This window comes from Periophthalmus magnuspinnatus, chromosome 24 (assembly GCF_009829125.3).
Source record: "Periophthalmus magnuspinnatus isolate fPerMag1 chromosome 24, fPerMag1.2.pri, whole genome shotgun sequence".
NCBI lineage: Eukaryota > Metazoa > Chordata > Actinopteri > Gobiiformes > Gobiidae > Periophthalmus > Periophthalmus magnuspinnatus.
In genome coordinates this window covers 3097990-3108793 of record NC_047149.1, presented here as the reverse complement: position 1 = coordinate 3108793, position 10804 = coordinate 3097990, and positions in this window count along the sequence as shown.

Below are 10804 nucleotides of genomic sequence, written 5' to 3'. Positions count from 1 at the left end.
TTCATTTCTTCAGATCAGGCTTAGACCTGGATTAAATCTGGTTTAGACCTGGTTTATGCCTGGTTGTTTTTACCTGTGCATATGACAATTATATTTTACCATCACTCAATACCCAGGTTAAACCAGGACTAAACCAAGGCTAAATCAGGACTAAACCAGGACTAAACTCGGACTAAACTTGAACATGACTCAGATAAACTCATACCAAATCTGGACTATACCAAGAATAAACTTGGACTAAACCAGTGCTTCTCAATTATTTTCTATCATGCCCCCCCTATAAAGAAGAAAAAACAGAGCGGGGAGAGAGGCTTAGGACAGGCTTTCTGTTGTGTCTTCAAAGTTCAACTAGCTCCCCCTGGAGGCTGCTGTGATGCTTCAGGACACAGAGGAGAGACACTTTTGTCCCGACGGCTATTGCTCTCCTTCTGCACTGAGACTTTTGTTTGAGTTTCTTTATAATTGTATTTTACTGCTCAGTGTGCTTAAACTGCCCCTTGAGCCAAATACAGTGATGATGTTGTGTTGATTTGGTTTGCGTCTTCAAAGCACATCCTGCCCACATTCAACTCCATTGTCCAAGAGGTTTAGTTCATATTCTTGAATTTGATGATATCACAATCTCAGATGCAGGGAAAGGGCTTATTTAACTCTATGGGAGATTTATTGTTTTTCAAAGAGACCTCCAAAATAGAAATCCACAAATGTTGAATCTTCTCATTATTAGTTAGGATCAGCTCCACAAACTCATCATATTAATCTTGTGTCTTAAAGTCCTTTGAGGACACTCACGTCTTTAGGGTAGAATCATGGCTCCACTTCATTGTGAAAAAAATTATTTGACTTTTGTTTAAGCTGAAGAGAAGATGCTGAACTTTGTGCCATGTGGATAGGACCAGTGATTACACAGATATTAAACCAGGTCAAAAATCTGCATCTGACAGTTCCACAGAGAACTCCACCACAGACCTGATGATTGTTTTTTCAGGAACATGCACATGAGCACTAAAAGAAAAGCCAAACAAGAACAACAGAAATCTGCCATCTCAGACCACTGCAGAGAGAGAACCGTGTGATGGACTGGGACTACAAACATCATTGCTGGATAAAAGAGGCAATAGAAATACCCATAATACACCAAACTGAGATGAGGGAGTGCTCTTGCTTTCTCACGCTTGTTCTAAACTCGGACTGTAGATGGCGCTGTTGTCCTTCCTCTTTCAGAAGAATGACCGTGCCAAAGATTGTAGGCACACTGATCACATGTAAGGAGTAAGGCATCAGAAAGCTCATGTAATCCAAACAAGAGTGTCCAGTGGCTGTTTGTATCTAAGAGCAGTCTTATCGTTCATATTAAACAAGTTTGTGTTAATGAAATAGGGCTTTCAAATGCATTCGATTCATTTTATTGTGTGGCGCTGTGTGATCTGAGCGATTCCAGGTGTTTCTTTCTCCTCCTCCTCTAGCGGATCATGAAGGTGAGGCACAGTCATCTCACACAAGCTTTGTGTAAATCATCAGAACTGCCAGATACGTCACAGCAACATCACGTGACACTTCTGAGGATGACAGACAAGTCCAAATGTGTCATGATGAACAGACACTATGTTCTCTCTGGACTAAAGAAAAGAAACCCTAATCCTTTTTGAATATTGTGACCGGGTGTTCTTCTTAAGGCTCAATCATAGGAGATAATATTGCATTACCTGGAATGTTTATTGCCGTACTAGCAAAAAGACTTTATTTAACAGACTCTGACCCTCGACCTGTGGCGTGACAGCTCATAGGAGGTTTTCTCATTCAAAACATTAATCAGTATTTTTTGATGGAAGGAGGGGCCAGTGCTTTTAAGTGTTTCCACTCATTAAATAGATTTGAGTGGAGCAGACTCTTGGCTCAGGTGATGAAAACAGAGCTGGTGACAGTAATTTTGTGGCAGTGCAGTGTGAAAGTGAGAAGAGAAGGAGGGAGAGTGGACAGCCCTGTCCTGTGCCACTCTGTCAACATAAACATCTATTTTCTACTTTTTCCAGTAGGCACATGGGGTCACATGGGAAGGAGTTTAGGCGAAGACTTCCCTCACTCCAGGCACTTCTTCCAGCTCCTCAGGGCCCTGAGGCCTGTCTGCTGCGCCTCTCTGTATAAAAACTATACTGCACCTCAAGCGAAAAAACAAGACATTTGGGACATAACAGCCCACTTTAAATCCACAGCACAGAGGTCACTCCAGTACGTGCTTTGTACTGTGTGTCCAAGACAAATTTCCTTTGGGTCTAATAAAATCATCTTTAATCTTAAATATTTGTGGTTCTGTTGACAAATCTCCACGGAGAGATTAACTGTTTTCTGGTGTCATCATCTGTTTTCTGATAACCTCCTCTGTTTTTTGGTGACCTCCTCTGTTTTTTGGTGACCTCCTCTGTTTTATGGTGACCTCCTTTGTTTTCTGATAACCTCCTCTGTTTTTGGTGACCTCCTCTGTTTTTGGTGACCTCCTCTGTTTCCTGGTGACCTCCTCTGTTTTCTGATGACATCCTCTGTTTTCTGGTGACCTCCTCTGTTTTCTGGTGACCTCCTCTGTTTTCTGATGACATCCTCTGTTTTCTGGTGACATCGTCTGTTTACTGGTGACATCGTCTGTTTTCTTGTGACATTTTCTGTTTTCTGGTGACTTCCTCTGTTTTTTGGTGACCTCCTCTGTTTTCTGGTGACGTTAGCTGTTTTCTTGAGACATTCTTTTTTTTGTGTGACATCAACATTTTTTTGGTGACCTCCTCTGTTTTTTGGTGACTTTCTCTTTTTTCTGGTGACATCATCTACATTGATCAGGGAATGTTATTGTCAGCACTTTTTCTCTAGCCTCTGTTTTTTGGGTTGTTTTTTTTTATGTTTAACCGCTGTTTGAGTGAAAACCATGAGTGAAGATCTGCTCTGTAGACATGTTTATCCATAGACTTTACTTTATGCTTGTGTGATAAACTTTCTGAGGCTCATACTGTGCCTCTCTCTAAATAAGTCTGAAAAGTAAACTAGGTTCTACAGCTCAAGGCCCTGTGGAAATAGTGTATTTTCTGAGCCTCACTAGCAGTTAGGCAGCCATCCTTCTCTGAAAATGTACAAAGATAATGACCAATACCAAACATGTCCACTTAAGAAGTTACATGATTTATATGACACAAAAGTGACTCTTGTGAGCTTCAAGTCACGTTACAATCATCAAAAACATACTGGAGTTGTGTTTAGTTTCATTCACACATGTTTGAGTAACACTTTATTATTAGTCTGTCTACATCTCCAAAGTCCAAAACGCTCTGTTCCACCTTGTGATGTCATGAAGTGCTAGTTTTTAAGTTAACAGCGCCTTTTACCTTTTGTTTGGAAGAGACAGTCGATTCGACGGCTGAAATCATCAAAATCATTCTAGTGTATGGAGTTTAAAAACACAGTGGAGCACTTCTTGTATTACCACATGACATCACAAGGTGGAACAGAGCGTTTTCTGTTTGAGAGAAGAACCCAGCCTAAATATGTAGTGTTTGTGTGTTAAACATGTCTGAATGAAACAAAACACAACTCCAGTTAGCTGTTGTTTGGCTGTAGGGGCGTGGTTTGGCTGTAGGGGGCGTGGTTTGGCTGTAGGGGGGCGTGGTTTGGCTTTAGGGGGCGTGTCATGTCTCAGGTGAACAGGTCGGACAGGTGAGACTGGCAGCAGAGCTCATGTGGACGTTTGTTATTTCTTAGGTTTGAATTATGACTTGTCTGATGTCGACAAACGTGATATTTAACAAAAGAAAACTTCAATCGAATCTAAAACGAGTTTGAACCTGTCAATAAAGATAGAGAAGCTGGAATCTATAGCACGCCATAGAAAGGAATGTGGACAAACCAGAGCCTAACACACAGGGAGGGCATCTGACACACAGGGAGAGAGGGCTTGATTACATGAAGACCATTGTGTCATAGTGGGCAATAAAACGTTCACTTTTAAGAGGTTCATCTCTGTCAAAACTTATAAAAATATACAACAATATATCACTGTATTGTCCAGAGCATTTAGCTGTCTCAAATGTGAATGCAAATATTTTACAAACTCAGGCACTTAATGTAATAATAATGATAAAAAACAATAAATAAATAATAATAATAATAATGATGATGATGATGATGATGATGATGATGATGATAATAATAATAATAGTAAATAAATAAATTCCCGATTCAGACTGTGACTCCACTGTTAATCTTAAACCTGCTTTACCTTCTTATTATTAGTGACACATAAACATCTCTGTGTAAATATGAAATTAGGATTATTGTACCAAAGATAAAAATTTATTTAAATATGATATATCAAACTGATCAAACAACAAAAGAACTAAAGACAGTGTGGCCAAAAAAGTAAATAAAAAAAAAAAAAAAAGTGAAAACAGAGGAGGTCAGAAGAAAACAGAGGAGGTCAGGAGAAAACAGAGGAGGTCAGAAGAAAACAGAGGAGGTCACCAGAAAACAGAGGAGGTCAGAAGAAAACAGAGGAGATCAGAAGAAAACAGAGGAGGTCACCAGAAAACAGAGGAGGTCAGAAGAAAACAGAGGAGGCCACCAGAAAACAGAGGAGGTCAGGAGAAAACAGAGGAGATCAGAAGAAAACAGAGGAGGTCATAAGAAAACAGAGGAGGTCACCAGAAAACAGAGGAGGTCAGAAGAAAACAGAGGATGGCACCAGGAAATAGATGTTTGATCTAAGGGAGTCTGTAAACTGAAGCTATCTATTTTAAAATATTTCTGAATATTTTGATGTAAATATAAGTGAGAGCTATTTGTGCTTCCTCCAGGATTCAGTCAGAAACCTCATTAAATCTGGCTCTAATAGTATTATCCAGCTCTGTGAGAGCTCTGTTTGTTCTTCTAAGTCTTCTGAACGCAGCAGCACCACACATAGCCTGGTCACTTTCTGCACTTTTTAATGTTAAGACCAAAACTGTGGAAATGTTTGCAGTCACAGCTGAAATGTGCCAACTCCATCATACCATTCTGATGTATTTATTTAAACAGAGCTGGAGTCTAAGCCTTTAGTGAGGTCTTCAAGACGGCTAACCAATGGAACAACAACACACTATAGCTGCAGTGTTCATTATATGTTTTAGAAAGGGAATTTTTTATCAACTTACACTTTATGTCTGATTCTGATGGCGCTGACCACGGAGCTGACCGGCCGCTGATGGAGCTGAACGGCCTCTGATGGAGCTGACCACGGAGCTGACCGGTATCTGATGGAGGTGACCAGCCTCTGATGGAGCTAACCGATCTCTGTCGGAGCTGAGCGGCCTCTGACTTCACAAACGTGTTTGTTTTGATTCGGTGATTTCATGTCAGACAGTGAGGAAAAAAAGCATATGTGCTTTTTTTAATAAATGTATGTATGTGTGTGTGTGTGTGTGTGTGTGTGTGTGTGTGGGTGTGGGGGTGTGTGTGTGTGTGTGTGGGGGGGGTGTGTGTGTGTGTGTGTGCGCGGGGGTGTGCGTGTGTGTTTGTGCGCACACGTGCGTGTGTGTGTGGGTATGTAAACTGACTCCAGACTCTGGTTCTGCTGCTTCACACACACAAATATAACATAAAGATGACATAAACATCATGAAGTCTCACAGCCCAATGATCTGACCCGTCCTCTGGCGGACATTTTGTTTGATTTCATTTTGAAACAGTTTCTAATGCTTTTGACTGTCTAAGTTAAACCAGGGCTAAACCAGGACTGAACCAGGAATAAACCAGGACCACACTAGGACTAAACCAGGACTAAAGGAGACAGCAACTTAACAGTGACTAAAGCAGCTGTGTGTCAGGGAAGGCATCTGGTGTAAAAGTGTGTAAATATTTTCTGTGAGAGGCAGAGGTCCTCTCCTGACCTCAGTTCATCCTCTGAGCTGTGTCCGATTCAGTTTAACGCCTGTCAGAACAAACTCAGCACAAACCTTCACAATGATTACACAGGCCAGCAGCAGAGTGGTTATCCTGTGTCCTCTCAGTGAGGAGCTTGTGGGTTAGACTCCCTGTGGCAGAGTGGTTATCCTGTGTCCTCTCAGTGAGGAGCTTGTGGGTTAGACTCCCTGTGGTCTTAACTAGTCTTAACACCACTACTACTTAGAAGAAGGTGTCTGATTTTTATGTTATCTTAATTTAGGGACAAAAGAGTGAAATAAAACCCCAGGATCATGTAGAGGGGGTTAATACCAACATTTTAATACCAAAATAATGAGTCTGACAGCAGCACTTACAGAGAGAGTTTTTCAATAGAAATTGAATTGAAACCAGAGACAATGGAACCAAAGCGTGCTCACTCTGCTTGTAATGCGTGGCTAGCAGGTTAGCGATGTCATTAGCGACTTATATATACATTTATATATTCAGTCTCTGGCCAGGTGCAGCTGGTCTCACTTGGAGCTGGTGCACTCAGAGCTGAAGTCACTCCATTGAGCCTAGCTAACTGTTTGAACTTAGCATTTGCGCTGGGCTCCAGATCTGAGTTTTCTCTTTCATTTGACTTTGACTCTTCTTGCTCGTGAGTCCCCTCCTCTTCAGCACAAATGGGGCGTATATTTTTAGTTTATATGATTTTTAGAGACACCCACTTCTGGATACAGCACAAAGCGTAATGTGTTTGAATGGGGTTCTCAAAGGGCGGCCCACGGTCCCAGGGGGGGTCGTTATAGGGACATTAGAGGTTTAAAGACAGACAGAGAGGGGGTGAGGGTAGAGAGGAGGCAGAGGAAGGACAGAGAGGTGGAGGAGGAAGAAAGAGAGGGAGCTAGAGAAGAGAGAGAGCGAGGGAAAGAGAAGGAGGGAGAGGGATAAAAGTCTTTCGTTCCAATGACCTTGACACATCTGAGTGTCTCTGTTAAAAGGTTTAAAAAGAAAACAAAGATCTTTGAGCAGATGTTGTTTTGTATGGCTCCACCTAAAACTCCTGCCCTTGTGTCCTTGGGCAAGACATTTTGGCTCTATGATTTTTTATTTTTTTTTTTTACTTACAGTAATAACCTTACCTGGGATCCAGAACACACACTTCTCCAGTACTTTGTGAAAATGTGAGTCTGGTCACCCCTGAATCTCCCAGAGTTCAGTTGGCCGTGATTGACAGGTGGATTAAAAAAAGAAAGAACAAAAAAAAACATGGAGGATTTCCGTAGAATCCAAAAATAATGTCCAAAATAATAGTGACCAATGAGCTGCTCCAATTCACATGCGTCACTGAAATAACCTCATCTGATTGGACGGCTCGAGGTGTGACGGAGGGAGTGAGGTCCAGACTGATGTCCTTCTGTATAAAACACAGAAACACAGATCAGTCTGGATTTACCAGGCTGGTAATATGCCAGAATCCTCAGTCCCCTTCTTCTGTGTCACAGTCGCCCCATGGCAGATGGACAGGACAGTGTTAAACTGGGTCAAACCAGGTTTAATCTAGACTTAACAGGGTCTGAACCAGGACTAAACCAGGGCTAAAGAGGGTCTCGTCTTTGGCAGGATGATAGACAGCTCTGATGTCACTGTCCCTTTAAGGCGCTCGCTTGTCACTATAGAAACACAATGTGTTTGAGGCACGTTCAGAGCACATGGCCAGACACGAGATGCAGAAATGAACATCTATTTAAATCTAAATGAGAGTTTGACCTTCAGCCGCCCATGAGCAAGACAACGACAGCTTTCAATCAATCCTCATGTCCTCAGAACAGGGGAGCAGAGAAGAGGGGCAGATGAGCAGAGAAGAGGAGCAGAGGAGAGGGGCAGATAAGCAGGGGAGAGGGGCAAAAAAGCAGAGGAGAGGAGAAGAGGAGCAGAGGAGAGGGTCATAGGAGTAGAGGAGAGGGGCAAAGAAGCAGAGGAGAGGGGCAGAGGAGATTAGCAGATGGTCAGAGGAGCAGAGGAGTGGAGCAGAGTAGAGGGTCAGAGGAGCAGAGGAGAGGAGTAGAGGAGCAGGGGAGAGGAGTAGAGGAGAGGAGGAGAGGGTCAGAGGAGGAGAGGGTCAGAGGAGGAGAGGGTCAGAGGAGGAGAGGGTCAGAGGAGGAGAGGAGCAGGGGAGAGGGGCAAAAAAGCAGAGGAGAGGGTCATAGGAGACGAGCAGAGGGTCAGAGGAGCAGAGGAGAGGAGCAGAGGAGAGGAGAGGAGTAGAGGAGAGGAGCAGAGGAGAGGAGCAGAGGAGAGGGGCAGAGGAGAGGAGCAGAGGAGAGGAGAAGAGGAGAGGAGTAGAGGAGAGGAGAAGAGCAGAGGAGAGGGGCAGAGGAGAGGAGTAGAGGAGAGGAGCAGAGGAGAGGAGCAGAGGAGAGGGGCAGAGGAGAGGAGCAGAGGAGAGGAGAAGAGGAGAGGAGTAGAGGAGAGGAGAAGAGCAGAGGAGAGGGGCAGAGGAGAGGAGTAGAGGAGAGGAGCAGAGGAGAGGAGCAGAGGAGAGGGGCAGAGGAGAGGAGCAGAGGAGAGGGGCAGAGGAGAGGAGCAGAGGAGAGGAGAAGAGGAGAGGAGTAGAGGAGAGGAGAAGAGCAGAGGAGAGGGGCAGAGGAGAGGGGCAGAGGAGAGGGGCAGAGGAGAGGAGCAGAGGAGAGGAGAAGAGGAGAGGAGGAGAGGAGAGGAGAAGAGGAGAAGAGGAGAGGAGTAGAGGAGAGGAGAAGAGCAGAGGAGAGGGGCAGAGGAGAGGAGTAGAGGAGAGGAGCAGAGGAGAGGGGCAGAGGAGAGGAGCAGAGGAGAGGAGAAGAGGAGAGGAGGAGAGGAGGAGAGGAGAGGAGAAGAGCAGAGGAGAGGAGCAGAGGAGAGGGGCAGAGGAGAGGAGTAGAGGAGAGGAGCAGAGGAGAGTGTGAATGACTGTGAATCTTTATCTTAATGTAGAAGATAATTGGACAAAACCATTTAGCATCTGGAGAGAAAGAGAGACGGGGGAGGAACAAGAAAGCAGAGGAGGAGAGAGAAAGAGAGAGCAGGGTTAAAAGGTTAAAGCCCCAATGCAGAACATTTCATCACATTAGAGCAGGTTACGAGCCACATTTTTTTATTTTAATTTTAAAAATGATTTCATTGTTCCCTCATCAAAAACATGAAGAGGTTTTAGATGTGATCTATGTCTGTTTGAGTAATCTAGTGATCTCTCCTGGGCCCTATTCAAACTCTCCTTATGGTTAGCAGCACAAATCTGTACAAGGCTCCGCCCACAGGCCTACATCACCCGTGCGCCCACATGACAATTCTCCATAAATATACAAAAACACGATACAAAACAATACACTACAACTTGACAAACCTGATGTGATGTGCAGTAGTTTCATTAGTCGGATGCAGCTGAGTGTGTTGTGATAGTGGCTCTGATGGAGGAGTGAATTAGCACAGAGAGCAAAGGGAGGGGAGACTTGAAAGTGACAAAAGTGAAACTCATTAAACATAATACTTTAATACTTTGTTTTGGGCGAATATAGCATTTGTGACTGGTTGTTGGAGACATGGGCGTCTGTGATTGGCTGTTGGAGACATGGGCGTCTGTGATTGGCTGTTGGAGCAGGGTCACAGAGGAGTAGGAGGTGTATATGAACTACTGCAGAGTTTAGTCAAGGTCAGACTTTATAAATACCTGTGTAAAAAGAGAGGACAGAGAGGACAAAGACAGGACAGATAGAGAGGTCAAAGAGAGAGAGGACAGAGAAGACAAAGAGAGAGAGGACAGAGAGGACAAAGACAGGACAGATAGAGAGGACAAAGAGAGAGAGGACAGAGAAGACAAAGAGAGAGAGGACAAAGAGAGAGAGGACACAGAGGACAAAGACAGGACAGATAGAGAGGACAAAGAGAGAGAGGACAGAGAAGACAAAGAGAGAGAGGACAAAGAGAGAGAGGACAGAGAGGACAAAGACAGAACAGACAGAAAGGACAAACAGAGAGGAGAAGAAAGGAGAACAGAGGGGACAAAGGCAGGAGAGAAAGAGAGGACAAAGAGGACATAGAGAGGACAAGGAGAGAACAGACAGAGAGGAGTTGTTCAAACCGGGACTAAACAAGAACTAAACCAAGACTAAACCAAGACTAAACCAGAACTAAACAAGGACTAAACCAGAACAAAACCAAAACTAAACCAAAACTAAACCAGAACTAAACCAGGACTAAACCAGAACTAAACCAAGACGAAACCAACACTAAACCAGAACTAAACCAGGACAAAACCAGAACTAAAACAAGACTAAACCAAGACTAAACCAGAACAAAACCAGGACTAAACCTGAACGAAACCAAGACTAAACCAAGACTAAACCAGAACTAAACCAGGACTAAAACAGAACTAAACCAAGACTAAAGCAGGACTAAACCAGAACTAAACCAGGACTAAACAAAGACTAAACCAGAACTAAACCAGAACTAAACCAGGACTAAACCAAGACTGAACCAGCACTAAACCAGGAGTAAACCAAGACTAAACCAGAACTAAACCAGGACTGAACTAGGACTAAACCAGGACTAAACCAGGACTGAACCAGCACTAAACCAGAACTAAACCAGGACTAAACCAAGACTAAACCAGAACTAAACCAGGACTAAACCAGAACTAAACCAGGACTAAACCAAGACCAAACCTGGGCTAAACCAGAACTGAACCAGGACTGAACCAGGTCTAAATCAGGTCTAAACCAGGACTAAACCAAGACTAAACCAGAACTAAACCAGGACTAAACCAGAACTAAACCAGGACTAAACCAGAACTAAACCAGGACTAAACCAAGACCAAACCAGGTCTAAACCAGGACTAGGGAAAAGTGCAGGCGTATTGTATCTTGTCTTG